Genomic DNA, 27,717 nt, shown 5'->3' on the forward strand with positions numbered 1-27,717 from the left:
AGAGGCCAGATATTGCATAATATTCACATTATTTGATATAATTAATAATATAAACATATCAGTCGCTTGTATTAAGAAATCTATTATCAGAGCAGAAGGAGAGGGTCACCAATAAATCGTTTAGAAACAAATCAAACACACTGGGTGTAACACAAGGTGTGCCACAAGGACCTGTGCTTGGACCCTTGCTTTTCATAATTTATGTAAATGATTTGTCCAATATGATGCCTTGTAAGTCCATGCTATATGCAGACGAGACCACTTATGGTTCGGAGCAAATGAATTACAAATTAACCACTCTAAAACTGTAACCATTCTATTCAGCCTATGTAACAATGACAACTGTAGTTCCTCAGTTAAGCTTCTTGGCATTCATCTGGACCCAAAATTAACCTGAGAAACTCACACGAATTATGTATGCAAAAAGTTATCCTGAGTCACCTAACTGCTAACTAATCTCAGGACTTGTGTGATGGACGAGCTACTGCTAAATGCCTATTATGCCTTTTTTCATAGCCACCTCACGTATGCAGTGCTGTTATGGGGCAACGCCTCTGTGGCAAAAAGAATTTTTCTTTAGCAGAAAAAGGCCATTAGGTGTATTGCTGAAGTGAGAAACCATGTATCATGTAGAAACTATTTCAAAGAGTTAAAAATACTGACACTTACATCAGTGTTTATTGTCAGTTGCTTAGTGCACACAAAGGAAAACCAAGAAAGCTATAAACTGCGCGAGTCTGTACATAGCCATGACACATGCCAAAGGCACATGATGGACATCCCAGTTACTAGGCTTAAAAAAAACCTAAAAGAGTTACACATACACAGGGATACAATTATTTAACATGCTACCACCTACAGCACACAGTGCATCACTGAATGTCTTCAAAAATATTACAAAAAGGTGGCTTGGACAAAAAGCAGTCTATACAATAGAAGAATTTAAAGTATGTAATAAAAATGTCTAATCTATTAAAACTGCTGTATGACGTGACCACCATATTACATGAGCACTTCCGAAAATGTTATCATATCGTGCGGTTGTGCTTTATTTATGTAATGTATTTTTACTCAATAGTTAAGTGCTGTATGACATGACCACCCTATTACATAAGTTCTTCTGAAAATGTTATTGTACCATGCTGTTGTGCTTTATTTACATAATGCATTTCCCCCAATGGTTAACATGTATTAAGCCTGTCTCATTTATAGTTGTTAAAATGTTTTTCTTAGCATGTGTATTGTGTTACACATACAGTATCTCCTTTTGTCATTCTGCATGACACATTTATGTTTAATGACTACTAAACATGTGGACTGTAAAACATATTTACTCATTCAGAATGTTAAAAATGTATGACTTATTTTGTAATTATATAATGCATGTAAAATGACGACATCAATTGGATGAAAAATGCTTAAAAATGGATCAATAAATCGAATCAAATCCACCTTCTGTACTAAACTCAGAGAGACGAAAAGTTTCAAATGATGGCACTGAGGTTGCTAGGCCACGGCCAGCCCCAAGTCTAAACAGCGGGAAGCAGCGCCCGTCCCACACTGTGTGGCTCTGGCATAATATATTACGTTGGTGCGTAAGTGCCGGCCGAAGTGGCCACGCGGTTCTGGCGCTGCAGTCTGGAACCGCGAGACCGCTACGGTCGCAGGATCGAATCCTGCCTCAGGCATGGATGTGTGTGATGTCCTTAGGTTAGTTAGGTTTAACTAGTTCTAAGTTCTAGGGGACTAATGACCTCAGCAGTTGAGTCCCATAGTGCTCAGAGCCATTTGAACCATTTTTTTTTGGTGCGTAAGTTCTTAGCGTGTTCGTTTGGACGTTGGTATTTCTGTTGCTGTGGGTTTATTTATCGACTGCCATTTTGTTATTTGTAGTTCACAGTTGATATTTGAGTTTGTATAATGTCATTATGTCATTTGGAGACAGTGAGCGGAGCTGTGGACGCCAGAAAATGGAGTGCCAAATCGGAACATTACCAAGATATTCTTCTGTTTGAGCTCAACAGAGGGATCAAACACAATGATTCACTTTAGTGTACTTGCAAACTGGCAGATGTGGTGAACTGTGGTCATTCCACCACCATGTGACATTTACACGCAGTGGGGAAGGTTAAAAAATCAGGCATATGGGTATTGCACGCGCTAAGCCAAAATCACATAAATCAGCAAATGGTCATATCTTCATCTTTGCTTGCTCGTCATCAATAGGCTCGTAAACAACATCGAGCATTCCTGTCCTGTATCGTTAGTGCTAACTATAAGTGGTGTCTGTCTGCTTACATTAGGAAAAATAAGAAATGTTTGAGTCCATACAAAGCAGGAACTCCCCATACAATGACCTGCGCACATCCATGTAAGATAATGTTATGCATTTGGAGGAATAGTGATGTTGCGGCTTCCCCGAGGTGTAACCATCACTGCTGACGTTTGTTGCCAACAACTGAGACGTCTCACAGACGCAGTCCGAGAACAACGACCAGGAAGACACCGTGATGTGACGCTACTCCACGATAACGCCCGCCCATATTCTGCTGGACTGACAATAAACACTGTACAGGAATCGGTTGGGAAGCCATTCTGCATCCGCCTAATCCATCTGACCTTGGACCCTCAGATTTTCACTTTCTCCACTGTCTATTGAACAATTTCCAAGGAACTATCTTTTGGGATGAATATGTGCTCCGAACATGTTCGAAGAGTTCTTCACAGCCAAACCACATGATTTTGTACAGTAGAGGAAGCGAAATGTTACCACAACGTTTGCAGTCTGTTGTATATAGTAAAGGAGAAAACATTATTGAGGGCTTAAGTCTCCGTTGTGTGCACCTGTTGTGCTTATTAAACTTGTGAAAGAACACTACGAATTTATGTACCAACCAAATAATTTATGCAAGCAAGTTAACTCTGTTGGTGTTGGTAATATTTTACAATAATAAAGAAAAACTTGAAAGACTGCCGGCAAGGTTCCACATGGTGGCTTAATGATGGAAGCCTTGCCACGGCTGGTGAATTTGGTAGAGTTAGTTGATGGCGTTGTCGTTACTGCTGCTGATACTCTGGGGTGATGAAACCTGAGGAAAAAACAGAAATGAGGGCGAAGAACGGTGGAGGGATTCTGCAGATAGAATAAATTACAAATAGTGACGTATAAAATTACACAGCTCCTTCTGAAGTGTTAATGGACTTTCAGCAGAAACTCTAAAATAAATGCCAGACCAAAGTCCATGAAATGCTGTAATGGTTGAAGGTAACGTCCACTGATGTTGGGTACGAAAAGGGAATTATGTAAAGCACAAAGTCACTGGAACACAGAAGGCAACGAAAGTAATGCACAAACTCATTAGTGTTGGAATTGTCAGTAACAGACTTCCAGAGCATGCTGTAAGACCATAGCACAACACAATCTTCACTGCTATTGTGGCGTTTAGATGTAATGTTTTGACCGATCAGTTTATCATCCTGACAACAATTTGTTCAAAATTAGTTTATCCAACATTGCTATTTAATTGTATCTGCCTGTACCTGGGCATTATTCCCTTTTAATATTTTTGCATGTACCAAAGTATTACAATACACAAACCATTCTGTGTATTTACTAGAATAATACATATGACATCACAGTATGACATGAATTCTGTAGAGACTGGTGTTCAATAGGCTAACTAAGAATTACGGTTTCCAATGTGGCAGTCCTAGAGACACAATACTAAAGTGGCAGTAAACCATGTGATCCTCATGCTGTTTCATTCACAAATACTCAAACTCACACTTTTGTCTGTACACACATATTTATTCCTAGCGAACTGGTCAACACTGACTGCAATCTAAGTAAATTATTTTGTCAGATGTATAAAATTTCAATTATTTGTACATGTAAAAGCTACTGTGTTTATTATTCAAATTTAATGTTTGATAAAAACACACTCACCACTGGAAAACGTACAATATTCCAATACTGTGTCAATATTTGTATAACTATAATTACAATACTTATTTGATTATTTAAGATTTGATGTCTATATACTGTTAAAATAACTTCTATTACAAATTTAAAACTTGATTATCATATTATTTGCTGTTATGTGTCATCAGACTGTGTCCAGAATTCAAGAAAGCTATACTGCGATATAACTGAACCAAAAAAATTTGGTGATTCTAAGTTTATTAAAATTATCATTTCAGCAATGAATGTACCGATTTTAAATGCCACAGTTGTGCAAATAAACATGTGCCTGAGGCCACAAAGCTAGTCTCAGTCAGCAAGCATTAGATCAATTTTCTATCAACTTCTATATGTTTTGTATTTGGAAATATTACTAATTTACATAAATGCAATATAAATTTAAAATTCTGTGTTAGTCTTTCATTAGAATTTTCTATTAATGTTTTTCATAACCAAGAGCTGGGAAACATACATCCGCACTAAACAGCTACTTAGTCCTGTTACTGATGGGTCAAGAAAATGAAATATGGTTATTATCACTTACTATTGTGCATTACTGCAACCCATCTTAATTTACATGTTATAAACTTCTAATTAATTATTCAAGGGAAGCACAACAGAGTTCTAATGCTGGATTTTTGTAAATGAACTGGCAGCACATTAAACGTTACAGACTCCATCGTTGTTCCACATCTCCACTAATTTTATGTCACATATATTATAAAAGTTGGGTGTGTTTCGAATTAACACGTTTCATTTTTTAGTGGTTGTGTTGTAACACTAGCACCCAGTCCCCCAAACACTCATGGCCCAAACATTACAACCACCTCTTTAATAGTGTGTTGGTCCAAATACAGGACAGCAGCTATTCCACATGGCCTGGATTCGATAACTCTGTGGTAGTCTTCTGGAGATGTGTGGCACAAAACATTCAGGCACAAGGCACACAATTCTCCTAAAGTATGGCTCATAGTTTTTGGGTGGAGAAATGGTGCCTGACAGTGTCCAGATGTTTCCCAGTAGTTTCATATCAGACGAATTATTTGGAAAAGACATCAAGTGGAGCTCTAATTATGTTTTAGGGATACATACATGGTTTTATTAATATTATGCTCCTGACTGAATAACTGAATAAAAATCGGATGTTAATTATTTGTAAAATGAGCTTGGGAGATATTAACCAAGTAGCACAAGGTATGTGACTCTCACCACTTCTTTCTTTATCATCCATTGTTCATTCATCACATGTGCAATGATTACACAGACTTACAAGTCAAGACTTCAGCCGTGAAATTTCAATAAATCTGGAAACACTAAATCCAGTGCAGCTGTGCAGTGATGAAATAATGCGATTAGTACTAGTGGGTATTCTTAGGAAGCAGCATGTAGTACTTGTCCAATCCATCAGACAGGGAGAAAAATTAATGTAGTTCATCAACTGAAGTAGCGTTCATCAATCTGACAATTTATTAACAAAGAATTAAGCAGCACACAGCATCAGCAACAATCTTATCATCAAACCTAACTGATTAAGTCACGTAGTTACGTGTGAGCTTAGTGGATGAAGTCAGTTTGGATGACGATCAGTATTAAGGAGTCACTTTAACTACAAGTCATCCACGAACGATCAAGATCTAGTTAGACAGTGAATACTAATGAGGAAAACACTGACTGATAGGTGCGCCAATTTTTGGAAGAATCTACCTAGTGCGGACAGTAAACTTGATAAATTGGTGGGGCATAATTTCTCTGGTAACTCACTGCTCACTAATTACTAGGCTAACTATGACACACGATTGAACGACAGGTGATCCATACGAGTAGGTGGAAGTCTGTAAATCATGTTGAAGACATGATAGCAAATTTTACAAGAGAAAGCGGATTTCACACGTGGAAATATCAATTCAAGAGATCAGTCACTCACTATGCCTGAAGAGGCTGATATCAGCAGTATTTTACACATCCTAACTCGTGAGACAAAACGCAACTTAAAATTACATCTCTGCACTGCAGCAGAATATCCATACTCACCAGGTGCCGAAAAAAGGCAGCCCACCAAATCTCTTGGTCACCTGTTCCCTGGCGCAACATTAGGTCTCTGCATTATTTGCAGGGCGAGGTGCTGGCCCAGTCGACATTTAAGGAAAAGCACAGTGGGCACTGCACTCAATTTCTTTCATCATAGAAACAGCATCGAGGTTGTTCTTGAAGGTTCTACTATCAAGTCTGGAATACCAATAACTTGATTGTAAAATAGGGACAAAGTTCCAGCTCCTCCGTTGATAATCAGACACGCCAGTCACGTTTAAAGAAAACCAACAAATTTGCCCTCAGTTCCAAAGAAAGATAGGATACAACTGTCTCTAACTTGCAGCGATCCCACACAGGCTGTCACTACCCGGCTAGATTCATGAGAAGTTATGGGGCTGCTGATCACAATTGACTACACAGCAAATTAAAATTAAGAAAGGAAAACACAGGTCCCACACATAATGGGCATGTTTCTTTGGTTAGGTGTGGGTGAGTGGTTCTGTGTTCGAGGTGGGTGGAGACTCATCCAGCGAAGGCAGGCAATCCGTTGCTAAAATTCTGTATTAAAAATCATACATGGAAACAGAGAAGAGCATTTGCAGCAGGCCAACACAACAGTAACCGGCGGTCAGCGACGAGTCAGGCTGCAGCTGGGGCCGACCATGCAAGCCTATCACGACTAGAGTAGTAGTGCAGGGATGGTACTGGCGCAGATAGCGATCTCAATCCCAGGAACACACAACATATGGGTTGCCATTAACAGCTGCAACGATTCATATCATATTTCGCTGACAGCAGCAACAGCACTTCATTATCTCCAAACTCATACCAGGAATCACGACACCCTGCCACCTGTCAAGGTCAAGGAGGGGAGGTCCCCGCCCTTCTGCAAATTTTGAATGAAGCACCCCCCACCAGTTTCTAAAAAGCTCTCAAAACGTGAACAAAATTAAGTCCACGTTCACATTCTTCCTGCTCCTGTCACCAGCAGATGGCTCACTGAAAAATCGATATTTCTCTATAAATAATTAGAAATCAACATTTGCTTGGAAAATATAAAAAACGTAACTACGAATTTTTATTCACTGAACATGAGTCTTACCTAAAATACCATCCCACAAACCCAGAAAACGCGAAATAATAGCAAATCGCAGTTCCTGCTGAACCAGCATATAGTTGCACTGGGAACATCGACCATAGCTCATTCTTTGTATCACACCAATAGATAGCTTCAGTAGGAATTAAAAAACGCAACAGAGTCGTGAATTCATTATCTTCCACATCTAAGTTGTTGCAAATACTTCAAAATCTCAGTAAAATACGTCAGCACCGCGAAAAATGTGAAGTTTACACAGCTACTTGAAGGGAAGTTCAATTGAGTAGCCCAGATGCAAAAGCCACTAAATGCATTTTTTGTCGATTTTTAGTTGAGCACACTACCGTATGGATTTCTTCAGCGACAACGCGATGGAATAGGTTTCAGGGTGCAAAATACGCTATAAACCATTCAGTACCCGTTGGTTCTAGTAAGTCGTGTTCAGTAGCAAAAACAGCTAACAGCACCTTGTCTTCGGGTGCAAAGCCCGCTAAATATCCAACGTTTGCAAACCCCGGATGCAAAGCACTCCAACTGATATCAGACTTACAAATCTACACGTTCGAAGCTACCTTTCTGTTCGTTACGATTCAAAGTGATATTTTTCTGCTTCAGAGTTAGGTTGACTGCGCTGTAGCGAACGCATACACAACAATGAAGCTCCCGCTGCCGGTGAGTTGTCGAAATATACGCCAGTAAGCACAGTTCAGCTGATCAGCAGGATGTTTGTTGACGTATTTGCGTGAGTATTTTGAAGAAAATAAGTGATTATGTGGACTGTTTAAATTCAGAAGATGGTGCAAACGAAGTGGGAGTAATTGAAATACTATGAATTCTGCATGACGTCGATCCCATCGTTGTAGCTGTAAGTGACCAGAACGACACAGAGGACGCCGGCCGGTGTGGCCGAGCGGTTCTAGGCGCTTCAGTCTGGAACCGCGTGACCGCTACGGTCCCAGGTTTGAACCCTGCCTCGGGCATGGATGTGTGTGATGTCCTTAGGTTAGTTAGGTTTAAGCACTTCTAAGTTCTAGGGGACTCATGACCTCAGAAGTTGAGTTCCATAGTGCTCAGAGCCATTTGAACCATTTTTTTTTTTTTTTTTTTTTTGAAACGGGAAGAGCATCCTGAAGTGGGGAAAAAATTCCAGCAAAAGGGAATGGCCCAACACCAATCACCACTGGTGTAAAACTTTCAGAAGCCTAACTCGGAGAGAACTGGGTGACCAACGACAACCTAAGTCGAGACGAGCTGTTAGAGCTTCCCGCGCGCTCCTCTAGCGCCTCCTGCTGCTGGCAACCTTCTGAAGAAGCCGCAGGCGATTCTGAGTTGATGAGCAGTGTTGAGGTCAATGTCACGTAAAGCAATTTTCAGCCAATTTCATTTTCTAGAATTTTTTGTCGCTGTTGAAACTAAGATGCAACTTTCCGACAGTTTTATTATTTTCTAAAATTTTGTCCGTCTTTTTTTTTTTTTTTTACTAAGATGTAGTTTGGATCTTATTTTATTTTCTGCAATATCTTATGTTGTCAAAAATGCGATGATGTATTTAAAAGAAACTCTAATGTTGAACATTCATATCTGTTCTGACATTAAGTAAGTCAGTTTTTCCTGATAAAATAATGTCAACTCCGTATTTTTATACGTCACTTTCGCAGAATTTTCGGACTTCTCTTTGAAATAAAACGTATTCTGTTTATATTTGCAATAATTGAATACCACCTTTCTGTCATTCCTAACATAAGCACATAACACCGACTAGCGGATTTTGCAACCGATTGTTTGTTTTGTAATTGGATAAATATGTTTGCAAAACCCGCTAACTACATAAATCAGGTGCAAAAACTGCCAAGTCAGAAATTGAGCTAGGATTTTAACGTATAAAATATAATCGCAGGTTTCAGCCATTAATACTGTGCAATTAATTATTTTTTTACTTATTTTTAGAGAAGAAATGAGGTGTTTATTAGTTTGTATGGGACGAGTGTTTCTAGATTATCTCAATGTCCCTTGTCATGCAGTTAGCGGCATTTGGATCTGGGCTACTCACGGTTACCAAAACGGAACAGAATCGTAAATGAATTATTCCGCACATCTAGGATGTTGAAAAAATTCTAAAATATCCGCAAAATACAGCAGCCCTCTGAAAAAGTGACAGATGAATACATGAAAAAACAGAGTTTGGTCACAATATTGTAAAAAAAAAAAAAAAACAGAAAAAAAATCGTCTGCAATGTAAAAGAAAGAGAAAAAGAGTCAGTTTCCACATATACACATATTCGTCAAATTACTGTCCAGAATTCTGACATATGTACCTCACATGGTAGATTTCAACAGCTGACATTTTAGGAATTAAGCCCAAAAATTCGGTGTTGTAAAACTACCATGACCAGGCCTATAGGTGCAGAAAAATGTTACCAAAGCAAACAAAGAGTTCAATGTAACTACTCACAGCACAGTGTTAAACAAAGTATTTCTGGAAGACACTGAGCCATGCACCTCTAAACGTACTTGTACCTGCGTTAAAGGATAACAGAGAGTGGATGGGATGATCGCTTGAGATGGAGCCGTAATGAATTAATTACGCTTTAATGGTAGACTGATGATACATTCTAGAGAGGGCGAAGTTGCTACAGGTCAATTGTTTCACAGTTCTGTCAGGATTGATCAGTCACATGATAGACGTAGCCTGTGTTCGACTCGTATACAGCCACATGTTCTCCATGTGATTTGAAGCACTGCCTACTTGCGGTCGCTAACAGTAAGCCTATCGGTCATCAGGCGACTCCCGTCTCATGTGTGAGGAAACGTGACGCATTCCTCTAAATGGACTTTCATTTATGCAATGTACTTCATCCCCCTGCCGCATCTTTGGTGTAAAATCAAGACCTCAGCTTCATAACTAAGTCAGGGATAGGTGCTTGTGAGGCACTGCAATCCCCCTTTATACATCTGCCAGAAGGATGTGCTGTTTAAAGAGTCAGTGACGGAATGACGTGTAATTTTCACATGTCGGATGCTGCTGCTATGTGTTTACCTGTTTCCTTGTAAGAGGTATTCGCCGTTACCAACCACTATAGGGCTAGTGCACGCATAGTATAATTTCCGAACCGTAATCGGATGTCAACAGTGGGCGCTATGCATCTCCAGAAAGATATATTGTACTCGTGTCACACAGAGCCAATGTTTTAAGGAAGCAGTTTTTTCGTTTTATGGTTCTACAACATAGGTTATGTATTTCATCCGCTTGAAATATATTTCTTACATTGGAATGTTAACAGTGATACATTTCATATGACTGATAGGACGGAAACACAAGCCATCTAGCGTTATAGCCCGTTTGAAATGCCGAACGTTGTAGCCTAAAGCCGTCGGCACACGGGCCGTGCATCCGAACGTTGAGCGTTGAGCGTGCCGAGTTTCTGACGTCATAGCGTGGAACAGCACGCTCGGGAGTCTTTCCGGACGTGCAGAGCAATAGCTGGCACGTCAGATGTTGTGAGCGTGCGTCTGAGCGTTGACCAATGAGGTGGCAAAAAGCCACCTACGTCACACGCACGCCGTCTCCCTTCAGTACAGAGTTGTGAGGCGCCATATTGGCATTCATTTCAAGTGTATACGTATATATGCCTTTTCTGAGCACAAGCAAATTGAGAATCACTGGAAAACCCGTTGTTAACTGTGTGATTCGTTGCAACAAAATAATGAGAAACAACATATTCGTGGCAAAAGAATTATTGTAACTTGCGTATTATGAGAGTAGGCTATTTGAAGGCAGCGACACACTGAAGATCTACGCAAAACTCATTGTTCTTCGTACAATTTGTTATAATTAAACTTCAATTAGTAACATATCTACGATTAAGGTTTTCTGTACGAACTAAGATACTATGATTGTCGAGTAGAGCGTGGAATTGCCGTAGCGTAATGACTAGCGTCTCTGCACGCTGTAGAAGAGTATGGTTAGGCAGCAGTTCGCGTTTTGCCGCTTCCAAATTTTTTTTCTAACATTCGCATTTTTATTGGGTTCTGATACTTTATTATTAGTTTAATATAAGTATATACTACAATATGTGATGTTATGTAAATATAAGTTCACCCTTTTTTTGAGGGGTGAATTTGTTCGATTGGCTTAATCTACAGGACAGCTTGCGCTACTTGTATAAAGATATTTTGCTCCTTTTTCTTTTACGCTTCGTAATTCACATATTGCAAAGATTCTGCTACTGAGTAGGAACACTGATCAAGTAAGACTGACGTTGGGGTTTTGCTAAAATGTGGGAATGATGAAATAATGTTTATCTTATGCGGAGAAGTATTCCAAATTTGTACGACACTGTTTGTAATGGAACTTCTATAAACCTGTGTCCTTATTGATTGCTCATGGTACTTTCCTTTTCGTGGACGATGGAGGAAATGTGCGTTTTAATAGAGCTAATGTGGTAATTTTACGCGCGCCCTTTGAGTAAACAATGTTATTTACGAACTAGAAACATCCCTCAACTGCCGCTGGAGTGCGTTGCGATCGCGTATACCACGTTGGGGCCCACGTACCGTGTGCACAAGTCGCATCGTTCCTGAGCGTTCAGCAGCACGTTGAACTTGGCATGCTCAACGTTCACGTTCGACAGCACGGTCCGTGTGCCGACGGCTTTAGGAATGCGTGTGCTTATGTTCTCTCTTACCAATACCTTCGAGGTACTGATCCTAGACTCTAGAACAATAGAGTTGACAGCTTGGTTGATTTACGTAAAAATGCGTCGAACTCCATCCGTCTGGAACTCCATCGTGCATAAAAATCATTCGTTTCTTGTTCTTCTTAACCGTCTGCTATTACACCACAACACTTTGAAATTTGTTACTATACATCGATAAGGAGCGCTAACCTCCTCGACTTGAGCGCTTCTTGACAAATCTTGTGCACTTGGATGGGTGAGGACTCGGAAAGCTCCATTCATTCACGAGACATGGAGTGTAGCGGTCTACTTCTGCTCGGTTGCAGATTAATTCGGTAGCGCCGCTGCAGGGCGGGTTGGTCAATTGCAGTGTGAGGAGCGTCTTTCACTCGCTTATTTTACACATAGATATCGAGAATTCTCTGTGACTCCCATTCGCAGAGAGGTAGATCGTAAATTGAGCACTACGTTCGAGGTGTTAAAAATATGTAGAGCGCTGTCTGATATACTTTGATGGTGTATGTGTTCGAAAATTAACAGTGAATGTACATACTGCACAGTCAACTACCACGTTGTTAATGATACTCGCAAATTGGAGAATGGGTGGTTTAGCTATGATGCTGAAATTGGGAAACATGCTGTTGCATCATTGGTCGGTGTTGAAATTACTGTAAAATTGCTAAAATTGTTCGCACTATTAGAGTACATTGATGGTGTCTTTTCCATCCCATCCGTCCACTGGCGCGCTGTTGGTTACCACGTAATGACTGACTGACATCGCTTGTTTGAGTTGGAGAAAGTGTTGTGGTGGATGGATAACACCTTCTGGGGTTGATAGCACCGAAACAGTGATTGCGTAGATGACTGCAATATCATGAATCGGTCGAAACGGAACATAGAGTCATCAGCAATTCCCTGACTATGACACGTGAGTTTAAGTGTAGGGCTCGTGAATCACCTTCAGACTGTAGTTTGGAAACTCTCCACAACGCGACCAAACTCTTCCAGTTTCTTTTATTTAAAATCATCCAGTGTGTGTGCGGTGTTGTTGCTGCAGGTACCACAACACCTGCAGCAACAACATGATTTACACTGTGCAATGTCTAGTTTTCTGCGAGAGACGGTGGATCAGAATGTCTTAACGTCAGTTTAGAACCTGACACAGACCTCAAAGTCGTGGCAGGAAAACAAAATGTGTAGTGGGTTACAAAGGATGCGACAGCAGAAAAAAATAATGTTTCAAACAACAAGATCCGGCCACAGGGAGTGTCTCTTGCGACTTGCAGTGTAGTCCGTGGGACACGATCAGCCTCCTACAGTTCGGGTGGTGACACTGTAAACTGGCCTCTGCAGTGGATCAACGCCTGAATATTCAATAGGACCGCCCCACTCAGGCAGCGGCGGCAGCAGTTTGACGGGTGAACTCAGTGACAGACGGGCTGTTTCGTTAGGAATGCGCCTTATGCTAGTCTGGGGAGCACTGCGACATCTCTCCCTCTGCGCCGGATCCCCGTCGCAGTCACGCGTCATCGTGCCAGCAACTTTGCCTTGGTGAGTTCCATATTGGATGAAGTTAGTGGAGCTTCTATAGTTCGTCATTCTTCTCTGATGGATGGCACAGAATAACGATGATAGCATGTTGGGCTCATAGTTGTGAATGGACGCCGATTTGCTTCAGACCGGAGTATCTGTATCTGGTTGGGAAATGCACCACAAAGCGCTCATTTTCACCGAATAGTCAAAATACGGTCCTGTTGCACTAACTGTGGTCGCTCTGTTTCTACGTCGGTTGCAGAAGGTGGTGGATATGGCTTTCTCTGACTTCTGCTCAGTTCCAACTGAAATTGGACCGATCATATGTGCAAGGCTGTAGAAATGGGAGCACCTGCAAGATGTGTAGGGGCTGACTAAAACCAGGTTGGAATTTTACTGTAGCAGACAGGTTCGAGAAACGTGACTTGCTTCGAGATATGAAAGTGCCAGAAACACGATTGAGTAGTGGATGTAATCATTAAGGGACTTGTCAGTAGGATCCACCGCAGGAACTTGCTTGAATGGAAGGACCTGATTCCAAATCATAGACGTCATTTCTAGTAGACAGCGTAACACTAGAGATCTGAGAAGCTAGTGTACATTTTATTACGACCTCAATCGGCACACCATCTACTACTGTTTGTGATCCTTCTCAATCAGTCTACGCCTATAACCCAGTGGATATATCGCAGAACCTCTGACATGGTATCAAGACAGAATACGTTACAAAGACTATAGCAACATCTAGCTGGGGCGGTGTGAGGGAGTCGCAAATACCGCTTACATACCACCTCCCTTAGCCGAATCACTTTCAAAATTCAGCGATTTCATCACGAGGTTGCATCGCGTGCTACGTGAAACCGGACTGCTGCTCTGATAATACACACTCCTACGATCACCGTCTCGATATTTGTCTGGAAAAATCATCTCATTCAGAGGTAATGTCATACCTCGATTTATAAAGCCAGTATACCTTTCAACATGGATACTTGTGTGCACCCCAAGACCGCTTGTGACAGTAACATGCAGTAGTTGTTGCGATTGGGTTTTTTAACATCTGGCCGATTACGTCTCTCTTTCTAAGACACAGTGGTAACACTCGCAAGAAAAACTTATGAGACATGTCCACCCATTGCTGATTTTTCTCTCAGTATTATTTCGTATCGCAGGCAATCAGTTATTGACAAAGTATTATACTTAGTAATAGTAGGGGATGCGCAATAGGTTCACCTTGAGCATCATGCTTATAAAGTATGTGTTTGTGTTCCAACATGTGGAAAGAAGATGACTGTAGAATACTGTGATAGCAGAGCAAAGAGTATGTCAAGTCATAAGAATGGTATAGATATTTCTGTTTCAGAGCCACAGCCGTCAGCAGGATGTATTTACGATACTTTGCTCATTGTCAAATGTCATTCAACTGAACCCGCAATCGCAACGTTTAATTGTAAGTACAGCTATCAAATATATATGTGACCGATTTCGCAGGATGATTCCGTGTATGCGTGGCCTTTGGTGGGAATGATTCACGTTTTCAGCTAACGACAGAGGCCGTCCAAATAGAGAGGGCTGTTGGAGTGTAGGAATGTAGATAGTTTAACCGTGTTGTCCCCTAGACGACTGAATAGCGAACTAATACTTAGTATGTATTGGACGGCTTTCGTAATCAGGTGGATATTTGAGAAGAGTGAATATGAACGTGTGTTTGCGCTGGACCGCTATTTCCTCCCATGTAAATTGTCAGATTGACTGTTTCTTCACATTTCCCATCATTATTTAGTTGAGAGAATATCGATTGTGGTGTGTGCATCTAGCAGGTGGAAGACACGTTGGCCGGTCCTCTAGACTTTGACTTTGTAAATCATAAGGATGATTCGAATCTGTTACATCACAGACAGCAGTATTCACGTGCGGAAATATAAGTTTCCTCTATTTGTTTTGAGTTCACGTGCTCGCTCCTGGCAGCTGCGGCAGCGGCAGTGGCGGTCGCAGCTGAGGGCTTGTGGACGATGCGTGGGCTGACTGCGGCGGGGGGCGGTTGCGGGGTAGGCAGCTGCCGGTAGCCTCTTGTGCAGTCCTGTGAACAGGGGGTGGCGGGCGGTGCTTCTGCACGTCGTTAGTGTGTCTGTTGAATTATTTTCCGAGCAGGTCTGTAGGCTGTGATATGCATTATTTGGACAGTTTGAGAGTTGATTTCGTGTCTGCACATCAGTGTACTGCATTATTTAGGAGGAGTTTGCACGTCTGTACTGAAATTTAGGAGTTGTCCGTGCATCTCCAGAATGTTATTTAGGACCAGTCTGCGGGCTTTGTGGTGTGACCCCAAGCTTGGCAGAGTGTGTGTTTTGTATCATTGTGATAAATATACTATCTTTCGAAATCCATCCCTAAATAAACTGTTCCAAAATAAATAAAGTCCACTCCTTTCTCCCTGCAGCAGTCCAGCGCAGGCTGAGTCATTTTCCCCTCCAGACAGTCATATTGGGTTATGTCACGGACCTGACAGCATCCTCAGGTAGTGGTACTGTGTACTAGGTCAGTTGGACTCCTGATCCCACGGAGACCACACTGTTTCCCGCCATTTTCCCCATCCTGGACCATCATCTTGCATTACATCACGGATGAGAGCGCCCTCTGGTGGCAGTACTGTGTACTAGGTCAGTTGGAGTCTGGACCCCATGGCGACTACACTTGATTATGGTACTGCCTCTAATTGTTTAAATAAATACTGGTGCATGCAAAATAATAAACACTTATGTTCATCAGAGGTCGAGTCCATTTCCCACTAATCTCTAGGAATAGGTGGCGGTCGGGTGACTTGGGGTAATAGAGGTAGCCCAAGTGCCCTTTCTTGCGCGGCATTTTCTTAGGTTGGTAGATATATGCGAATTGACCTATCTTCTGGCCAAAATTTAAACCTCCAGCCAAAATCCGCGCTCTTGAATGACATCATCGCCACCATCTTGGATGACGTCATCAGCTGAGGTCATGCCACCATCTTGGATAATGGTACTTTAGGGTCGTGCCTGCCTTGTGCCAATACTAGCCGGCCGCTGTGATCGAGCGTTTCTAGGTGATTCAGCCCAGAAACATGCTGCTGCTACAGTCGCAGGTTCGAATCCTGCCTCAGGCATGGATGTGTGTGATGTCCTTAGGTTAGTTAGGTTTAAGTAGTTCTAAGTGTAGGAGACTGATGACCTCAGATGTTAAGAGCCATAGTGCTCAGAGCCATTTGAACCCAATATTAACGACGATGAAGACGCCCCAGGAGTGAGGGAGAGAGGGTGTGGGAGGTCCCAGCTTGGGGATACAATGTGCGAAATAGCAGAACTGTGCTCTGATATGTGTGTGTTTACAACAAAATAATGTTATCAATTACGCGCATGTGTGTGCATTTACGTGTATGTGTGTTTTTGCGATAGTTTGTAAAGACTATAACTGGGTTGGGAGCTATGTATCGGACTATAATTGTGCAAACTGAAATAGCAAGTCGCATCTTGTGGGCAGTAAGTGAATATACATAGGAATACATATCGAAAGTATGGAAAAAAATCACAAAATCTGTACAATTGTGTTACGACATGTTCTTGCTGGATATCTGTATTTATACTTAGAGTGTAGTGGAAATGCTTCAGTTTACAGAATAACTGCTTGGGAGTTTACCTTTCGTGCTGCATCTATGTGCCTGTGATCTGCATACATCCAGAGGCGTATCATAGACCTGTATAAAGTTTTGTCACTTGTACTGGAGAAAAGTCAAGTCAATATGGGAGTTCTTGTAGAGGTGATGGAGCTGAGAGTTGTGATGATGATGAATGTTGTAATATTGGAAACAGTTTATTGCAGTTTGGATTTATTTTGATGTGATTTGGGAGCGCTTTGATACACTGTCAACTTCCCAGACACTCAAGAACGAGAAAAGCTTATAAATTATGCTCAGTCTGCATTCAGTTTGAATTATCCATCTGGAAACTACATTGGATTCGCAACACCGATTCCGACAAAGATGATGTAAGTATTACAAGAAGAGCTATATTAAAGCAGGCGAATTATATAATATCTTATATAGATATTACTGAAGTAGAGCTGATTCTTACAAACAGTATTTTTCCGACAACTATAACGGAGAGAAACCAATGTATCAAACAGACCTAACCCGTTGCCTATTAAGGAAATTATTCCTCTAAGTACCGTTAATGTGCTATGTGTACGAAAAAAGCTGGATATACACGTTATTGAAGTCATAAAACTAGAACTGGGGTATATGATGCAGACAACTGTAACTGAAAAAAAAGAGGCCACTGTAGATGTATGTGCAGGCTTTGAACATCATGAATGTGGAAATCTGGTTATGATGAGGAGACTATTAGCATTTACAGCAGACAATAATGGAAACTGGACACATGTTGCAGTACTGGCCGAAATCAATACAACTGCAAGTTCTGGGGGCCTTGCGGGGGGGGGGGGGGCGTGGAGGTGTGGGGGGAGTGGACTGATGGTACATATATGTGTCTTAATGGTAGAAGGAAGGTGCATCTTAAAGATATGGTGTCAAGACGAAGCTGGCATATCACCCTATGCATCAGCAATACCGCTTAAGATCAGACCATGACTGGTGTTGTACCAAGAGCTCCCCCCACAAGCGGTTATGCATTGTAAGCCACAGAAATGAATGCAGTGTTTTGTAGTAATGTTGACTGTGTCCAAAGATTTTGGGGCCAGGAAACTCAATGAAGCTATCATTTATGATCGCCCTGAATGACATTTAAGTGCCAGATCCTTCAAAGAAAGCTACTGATGTCACCGCTGCATGTTTGCATTCAGAAGCAGGTTTGAGATGAAGTCTGACTTTTCAATATACATGCATCTTTAGGATCACACACATACAGAACGTCTTCACATTTAGCAGTTTGTATGAGGGATATTGCTCGTTGTATTATTTCGATCGACGTCACACGCATGTTAAAAATAGAAGGGTGGTTTATCAATGATACAGAAACTGAGGAGGAAAATATAACAAAAATGAGGATACTTACATGTTCGCCACAATGTATGAAAATTATTCCATTCCTCCACTGATGTGATAAACAACTGATGGAGTGTACTATCTGTGCTCTATGGGTTTAAGTCCTGCAGAATACCTCTTGTTCCACTGGTGGGTATGACTTGCAAACCATAGAAGTTTTGGTAAAATGCATTGAAATTACGGGAACCTAGTAAAATTACAAAAATTTATAAAAATACTTCAAACTGAGGAAAATTCGGCAAAAATGAGTGTATTTACGTGCCAAGCTGGGTATAGGAAATCATTCCATTCGTTCACTGGTGCAACTGACAACTGATGGTGCATATTATCCCTACTCTATGGGTTTAATTCTTGTAGAAAACACCCAGTTCCATGTGTGATTATGCATTGTAAGCCATTAAAATTAAAGATGCAGTGCCTAAAGATTTGGGGGTCAGGATCACCAACACCTAAAAAAGTGGTCATGTATCTGGGGGCAATATGAGGAATCAATGCTCTTGGTCTCTTCAAATATGGAACACTGAGACATCTGCTACTTATCACTGTGGGGAACATGAGATTAAATGTAGAGCTCATCACCTTCAGACAGCTGTTTGGAAACACTCCACGATACTGCAAACTTTTCCAGTTTCCATATGTTGTAATGTTTTGCAGATTTTTGTCAATAAGAAGCACAGCCTCCATCTTTTATTCCCACCAGACTGTGTGTGTTGTGGGGGTAGCACATCCTCGACATGTGATATCCAGTTTTCTATGAGATCCAATGTATCGAAATGTGTTACCGTCAGTTAGCACCTGATGTAGATCTCAAAGACGTGGTTTGAAAAGAGTAAATATGGCAGGGTTCAGGGTTGTAGCCATACACTGCTTGGAACTGTTACAGCAAAGAAACAATGTACCAAACTTCCAGAATAAGATTTTCACTCTGTAGTTTTAATCTTCCAGGATGTTTCGATGTATCAAACCACTTACAAAACTACAACACAGGAGTACTCTACTCTGGTTCATGGTCTGTAGGATATGGTCTTCTTCCAGTATAGGTGACAAAACTTTACCCATGTCTGTGGAAGTGACTTCGATCACTGGCCACCTGTTCCAGTGGACAAATATATGTATATTATGTTGGATTGCTACATATACTCGGTGTGAACTCGCAGGCCGTATTCGTTTTCGACATACGAGGATTGGAACTTAAATAGTGGCAACTATTTATTCACAACCGATGCAAAAGAGTTACGTGTTTTCATCTGTTACTATCCTTCAATTTAGTTACCAGCGTTGTGTAGAACGCATTTCCAGTGGTGTGGAAGGCGTACTATAGCGTTAGCAGAGCCTGTTCTGCTGGTGGTGCAAATGGAGCAGTCTACTGCCTGTCGAATCTCTGGAACAGTTCTGAAGCGAATGCCATGAAGTGCTTCCTTCATCTTCGGAATCAAATCGAAGTCACAAGGACTTAAGATTGGGGAGTATGGTGGATAGTACAGTACTTCCCAGTCCCATGGACCGAACAGAGCAGCTACAGCTTGCGCTGTATGCGCCTGCACATTGTCGTGCAAAATAATGGGTGGGTTGCACATGAAGTGTTGCCACTTCTTTCGCAAAGCTGGCCACATGTGATGCTCTAAAAGCGAACAGTAATAGTGTACATTGACGGTCTGCCGTGGAGGAACCTAATGCGTTAGGATAACACCATCACAGTCGTACGTAATAATGACCATAACTTTCACCATACTGGGGCTCTGACGCACTTTCCACTTTTGCGGTGACCCATAATCACACCTTTCGCTGGATTGGCGTCTCAGTTGTGGCTCGTACGACGTGGCCCACGTCTCATCCAGTATTACGATACGGTGTAAGAAAGCCCCTCTTCCACACTCATAGCGCTCCAAGTGTGTCTGAGGAGCGTCGTAACGCATCCATTTCTGCATTTCCAAGTCATTCCGAACCCATCGTGATGCTTGATTTGATTCCGAAGATAAAGGAACCACTTTGTGGCATTCACTTCAGAACTGTTCCAGAGATTCGATTCGACTGGCAGTAGACCACTCCATTTGCACCATCAACAGAACAGGCTCTGCTAACAGTATACTACGCCTTCCACATCGCTGACAACGGGTTCTACACAACTCTGGTGACTGCTTAGAAGGACAGTAACAGGTGCAAACATGTAACTCTTTTGTATCGGTTGTGAATAAATAGTTGCCACTATTTAAGTTCCAACCCTTGTATCAGAAGAAGAGAGAGAACACGATAAAAACCTTATCCAGTTCTCTACCAGGTGACGTTAGCAATTTTTTATAGTTTGTAGGTTTATTGCGTTGGGTGTGTATAAAACTAACGAGGAAAGAGAGAGATGTGAGTTGTAACTTGCTGTTCAACACATAAATGACTGTGGCTTTTTTTCTCACATGTGAATAGATAGAGTGAAAGATTCTGTTCTGCACTAAGACTTCATGCGTTTAAAATTCATTTAATAGATAAATTCATTTAATAGATAAAGTACAGTTAACTATCTATCTACTCTGTGAAGTCAATAATCATCTTTGTAATTACATCGTTTATAAACGTTGACATTTAAACATTTTCATATGGCTTTGTAGTAGTGGGTTTTCTGTTTTTACGTCTTTACCAAGGTATCTTTCGCTTCATATGGTCCAAGATTAGGTAGTAAATTTATCTCACTATATCCAGTTTTATTACATGGTGCATCATGGCGGTCTGTATGATCTGGCATGAGGATATGGCTTGTTCCTCCTGTGGATTCTCAATACAGATTTGTCTCTCAAAAGGCACTCACTGGACTCTGAGAGAGAATGGTGTTCATCCTGTATGCATATGGAGATGTCTTGCAGCTGTGGCCTTAGGCAGAGACAGTTAGATTTTATACAAAAGTAGTATTCTGGGTGGCCTACAGACAGCAAAGGACAAGGAGAAATATCTAATCGTGTGTTCAACATGTGTATTATGGTTTCACAAGAAGTGCCTACATTTATAGCTTTTGGCCTGTGTGGATATTAGTGGTGACAAATCAGCATTCTCTTAATATTTTGCTGCTGATGGTTGTGATTGACCGCCTTAGGAGCAGTTGTAATTCGTATATTGGACTGAGCTGTTTCTCACTTGTGTGATGAGTTATTTCTGTATGTTGTAAGCAGAGTGATTTTAAACATTCGCATTAGAAGGAAAAACGTTCAGATATAGAAATAGATATCCACAGATGTTCAGAAAAACAGATCATCTTGAAAGACTAGAGATAGGACGTTCATGTCCTCAGGACATGTACATTAGTAAGTTCTGCAGAAACGATTAGCAGTTGAATCACGCCAACCCGCAATTTCAAGATCAACATAGATATCGCTGCGCAACACCACCTACCGCTTCAGCTCTCGTTGTCCCTACAGACCGAAGGTAATGGATCAGTGTGACTTGAGCAGACGCGCAGGATGTCTCGCAGATGTACTATCAAATCACTGACACTGGCACAACAGTGGGATGCATCATACAATATCAGGGGTGACAGTCCATTGCCATCTATTAGGACATGGGTTACATGTGCGTCGTCCACTTCTTCACCTACCTTTGACGAATTTGCAGAAACATGCTAGACGGCAGTGGTGTATGGAACGATGTCACTGGGGACAGGAATGGGATCAAATAGAGTTTTCGGACGAATCCAGGTTCTGTTTGTTTGAAAATGATGGCCGCATTTTGGTTCGTCTTAAACAGGGGGCGTGGCGTCACAATGACTTCATTCTCACAAGAAATATAGCACCAACTCAAGGCCTTATGGTGTGGGGTGCTATTCAGTCCAACCAAAAATCATAGTTGGTGCGTGTCCAGGGCACTGACACCAATGTGACGCACGTGAATGACATCCTGCGACCTGTAGCCACAGCCTTTCTACGCAACATACCAGACGTCATTCAGCAAGACAGCGCACGACCACATGTTGCTGCATGATTACGGGCCTTCCTGGTGTCACAGAACGTCAGCCTCCCACTCTGGCCACGCCAGGTCACCTCACTTGTCGCCAGTCGAAAGCGTGTGGGGATATGGTGAAACGGTGAGTGCAGCGCTGTGATCCAATGTCGGTCACCACAGGTGAACTTTAGAACCAGGTGGATGCAGCTTTGATAGCTATACCACAGGACACCATTCGCACCTTACATGCATCAATGTCACTGGGACTCATGGCGAACCCTGTGCCTACTGGGCAACAAGACTCATGCTGAATGGAGGTTACTGAAATGCTAATCATAGCTACAGAACATACTACCATACACAGATCAAGAAAAGTTTTCCATCACCTCAGTTCTGATAGTTCGTGAACCTGTACAGAAAATTGGAATCGTGATCAACATAAACATCATTTCCGCCCTTTTTATTGATTATGAAAACCACGCATTGCATGTTGTTGCACCATAAAGCGAGCCCTTCAGAGGTGGTGGTCCAGATCGCTGTACACACCAGTACTTCTTATAACCAGTAGCACGTCCTCTTGCATTGATGCATGCCTGTATTCGTCGTAGCATACTATCCACAAGTTCATCAAGACACTGTTGATCCAGATTGTCCCACTCCTCAAAGGTGATTCGGCGTAGATCCCCCACAGTGGTTGATGGGTCTCGTCGTCCATAAATAGTACTTTTCAGTCTATCCCAGGGGTGTTCGATAGGGTCCATGTCTGGAGAACATGCCTCCCACTCTAGTCGAGCTGTGTCGTTATCCTGAAGGAAGTCATTCACAAGATGTGCACGATGGGGCGCCAATTGTCGTCCATGAAGACGAATGCCCCGCCAATATGCTGCCGATATGGTTTCACTATCGGTCGGAGGATTGCATTCACGTTTCGTGCAGCCGTTACAGCGCCTTCAATGACCACCGGTGGCGTACGTCGGCCCCACATAATGCTACCCCAAACTAACAGGGAAGCTCCACCTTGCTGCACTCGCTGGACAGTGTGTCTAAGGCGTTCAGCCTGACCGGGTTGGCTCAAAAACCACGTCTCTGACGATTGTCTGGTTGAAGGCATATGTGACACTCATCGGTGAAGAGAACGTAATGCCAATCCTGAGTGGTCTAGTCGGCATCTTTTTGGGCCCATCTGTATGGTGTCGTCGTTACAAAGATGGACCTCGCCACAGACATCGGGAGTAAAGTTCCGCGTCATGCAGCATACTTTGGGCGGGTTTAGTGACATCTCTGAAGAGTCAAAGGGACTGTGTCTGTGATACAATATCCACAGTCTTTCTTCAGGAGTTCTGGGAACCAGGGTGATGCAAAACTTTTTTTGATGTGTATATGTGTCCTGTTAATACAAACATCCTATCACTAGTCTTTCAAGGTGTTCTGTTTTTGCTGAAAATGAATGTACTATATCGTATTTATGTATCCTTCTAACTAAAGGACAAAATTGGTGGAGGGGGCGTTGGTTGTTTTTGTCATGCTATTAGCTCACAATGTTAAACTAATTTTGTGGCCAGCACTGAGACTTGTATAAAGTTCAAGTCAGTTCCAGTGCTATATGATTGACAGAATTATAGCGTGTGACCGCCGTAACCGTTAAAAAATTTTAGCTGGGTGAGATTAGTGTTTCAGTGCTGTCACTGTCATTTTCTCGCAACCTGCTAAAATCCTGCGGGTATCTGCCCTGAGCGATAATGGTTACCAGGAACTAATTATGGTTGTTTTCAGCTTAACTGATGAAATGTCTGATGTAACGTATCGTTCGTGGATTTCCAGTGAATATGATCAGCAGTACTAGTCCGGCGCCATTTGCCACAGTATGCTCTGTGATGGTTGTCTATATAGAGGGTCGAAGCTACTGGGGTACCTGGGACCCTAATCAAGCTGTGATCAAAAGAAATTTACTAATCCTTCTGTGGTATTAGTAATTTAATGCAACTTTCAGGCTTGTTACCTCATTGTGACAGTATGTCAGATGCTTTCGTTTCCTCGCGTGCTAGGTGTGGACATAAATTTGTAAAAATTCTTTAAACGGTATTGTGTAGTTAATTGAAAATTGTGCCTATTATACTGAGTTACGTAAATAATTATTATGATTTTTACAGATTTTTGGTCAAGCAGCTTCAAACATATTTTAATTGTGTAAATGGTCATTACACTTTTATGGTTTTCTTGGTTAAGTAACTTCAAATAAATTAAATTTTAAAGTAAATTAGTTCCATTTAGTTGCGAGTTTCCACGAATTATTTAACTGAAAGTTATTTGTTAAATATCCACTGGGACACATAATCTATAGGAAGTATGCCCATAAAGCAAGATTGTGGTTAATGATTGAATAATTTGTGTGAATGTTTGGTTTTAATGAAAATCCTCGCTCCATTTTACCTTCTGACACAAGTGTTTTAGGTCGATCTTCCAGTGCTACTTTTGATTGGTGGAATACACACTTCGTTGATCCATGGTGGTAAAATGACGCTTTGCCAGAGGTGTTTAAGGTTTCTAAAATATTCAGCATGGGGAATGTGTCAGTTGTTGTCTGATGGTTTAAATATCTATTAGTACAGCAGAATCTTTATCATCTTACAATCTGAACATTTCTTTGACACGGTAACTACCAGTGCTGATCAGGAACTGGCGCTTTCTTATATAATTCTGTCTGGAGCTGTTGATCAATAAGTTCCTGCATCGTAGGCTGTAGGTGGTGGGGAACTCGACACAGTTTTTGTATACAGGTGGCTCGTTCGTAGTGTGAATTCTGTGCTGTTCTAGTGGAACAGCCAGCATTGGTCCAGGTGGGCTAAGTAATTCCACGTATTTCCCCAATAATCTCTCCATGTTCACAATTATATCTGTTCAGTTGCGACACCCATCTCCTTAGGGCATTTGAATCTGCTAACTTTCCGAGTCCCATGCATTCTACACCAAAATTCGCGTTGAGTCGTGTTCTTATAACACATCTAAGCACGTTTCTACAGCCTCACCTCTTCTCAACCGAAATGATCTACACTGACGCGCACTACCCAGCTTCTTTCTATTTACTATACAAAAGGTAAATTGTGATATAGGAAACATTGTTCCTGATACAGCTCTTTGAGCTCTAGCAAGGTCTCTACTACACATGGAGTATTACTCGGTAGATGAGCTCCTATTTTCATGAGCACTTTCCGAGATATCCCGGCTGGTAGAACCGGTAGAAATGTGTCAAGTGCTAATTATTCTACTTCCTACAGAAAAACCTTATTGATGCAATCATCAACCGCATCAGCCTTAATAATACTGATTTCCTTGATACACCCTACAGAAGCTACTACCATTTCTCCTTGTTTTTGCACTGTAACATTAAGCTGCTGACGATAATAACTAGAAGTACTTTTTTTCCTGCAGTTGCCTATTAACCCTTCCCAAAAATCTACTCTATTTTGAGTAGATCTGGAAAGGTTAAGGAGGGAGAAGGGAAAAGAGAGGTGGGAAGTGACAACAGGTTATAGAAGAAACAGGAATAGGACGTTCTCAGACAGTGTGGTTGTGAATGTGGAAATCAGACTCGATCTGTTGTCACAGCTGGAAACTGATGAGCCACAAATAAATGTAGGAGTAGACAGGACACAACAAACTTTCGAAAAGTGTTTGAAAAGTAAGAAGTCAGCAAAAGCTGTGAAGAATAAGAAAGTTTTGTTGTTAGGTAGTTCATATGGCAGAGGTGTTGGCCAACTGTTGCAGGATGAATTAGGGTCAAGTTATCAGGTCACAAGTTTTTTTAAACCTAGTGCATGTCTGGATCAGGTGATACAGGATGTAGGTTCACTTTGTAAAGACCTCACAAAGGAAGAAACCGTGGTAATAGTGGTTGGAGCGGGCAACAGCATAGATAGGAACTCTAATTATTCAGTAGAGAGTGACCTCGTGAAGCTAGCTTTAGCAACAAGACATCCTGGTGTTGGGCTTGTGTCTGTTCTGAGGCGCCATGACCAGCCTCATCTAAAATCTTCTGTTAGGAGAGTTAATTTAGAGGTGGAACAGTTGCTTGGATCAGGTATGGGGTCTCGTATTGGTGTGGTTCCTGTTACATCTATTAACAGGTGGGACTATACTAGTCATGGCCTTCACCTCAACGGGAAAGGGAAGGGAAAACTGTCTGGGCTAATGGCAAATAACTTAAGGGGGGGGGTACTGTCACAAGTGGTAAAGAACCAGTGGTTAGAAGTGAGAGAACAGCGGTTTTTTGGGGTAGAGAGTGCAGAAACAAAAAATGTTCAACGACAGGCTGATAATGACATTCGCATTGATAAAACAGGCAGCCAGAAAGCAAATTTTAATGTACACAATTCATGCAGACAGCTTCTGGTTGAAACCAGAGATACTCAAAAATTGACAGGAAAATTAAGTTCATCCAGTTGTAGTTCAGCCAGGGCACAAAATCAGTTATCACTATTGTATCAGAATATCCAAGGACTTAATGAGTTGCATATTTGTGTTGAAGAATTAGACTTGAGCAACCAATTGGTATAATCTGCCTCACTGAACATCATGTGACCACTAGTATAGATATGTTGAAGATTACAGGAATCTAGCTAGCTTCTTATTTCTGTAGAGAAAGTATGGAGGAAGGAGGAGTTGCCATATTTGTCAGAAACCATTTTGATTTCAAGAATATTGATATTAATAAATTTTGCTCAGAGCAGCACTTAGGAGCTTGTGCAACAGAAGTAGTATTCCATAACAAGTCCTTTATAACAGTAGGTATACACAGATCACCTTCAGGAAATTTTAATCTCTTCATAAAAAATTTGGAAGCTCTGCTTTCCCATCTCATAGTAAAAAACAAGGAAACAGTGGTTGCTGGGGTCTTTAATGTTGATTTATTGGAAAGCTCTGTCAGTGAACAATTATTGCAGTCAGTAACACTATCATTCAATTTAGTTCCTACTGAGAACTTGGCTACTAGTATATCTAAATGCTCTGAGACTGCTATTGATAATATCTTTGTAGACAAATTTAGGGAAAAGAGTCATATCACAAAACCAGTAGAAAATGGACTATCTGATATTACATGCAGCATCTTGTGTTTAACATTGAAACTTGTCAGGGTAAAAAATCTATTAAATCTGAGTACAGAAGGGTAATAGATAAGTAAAAAATTGAGAAATTCAAGAAATTGCTCAGGGACATGAACTGAATAGATGTTTACAATATGTCTGACTCAAATGGAAAATACAAAGCATTCATTAAAAAAGTTGCCTCCACTTTTGAAAATTGTTTTCCCCTAAAGGTAGCTCAAATCACATAGAAGTCAAAAAATAAACTATAGATTACACAAGGGATAAATATATCATGTAAGACAAAAAGGAGACTGTATATGCTATCTAGGAACAGCTCTGATGTTAGAATTGTAATGTATTGCAAAGAATACTGCAAAACATTGAAGCAA

At 41.3% G+C, this 27,717-nt stretch overlaps 1 protein-coding gene across 1 annotated transcript in view; it reads right to left on the bottom strand.

The window, feature by feature from the left end:
• Positions 1-27,717, bottom strand: part of LOC124553497 (kallikrein-8-like) — a 166,310-nt gene that overhangs the window by 130,263 nt on the left and 8,330 nt on the right. The gene's annotated exons all lie outside the window — the stretch shown is intronic.

This window comes from Schistocerca americana, chromosome 11 (genome assembly GCF_021461395.2).
Source record: "Schistocerca americana isolate TAMUIC-IGC-003095 chromosome 11, iqSchAmer2.1, whole genome shotgun sequence".
Classification (NCBI taxonomy): Eukaryota; Metazoa; Arthropoda; class Insecta; order Orthoptera; family Acrididae; genus Schistocerca; species Schistocerca americana.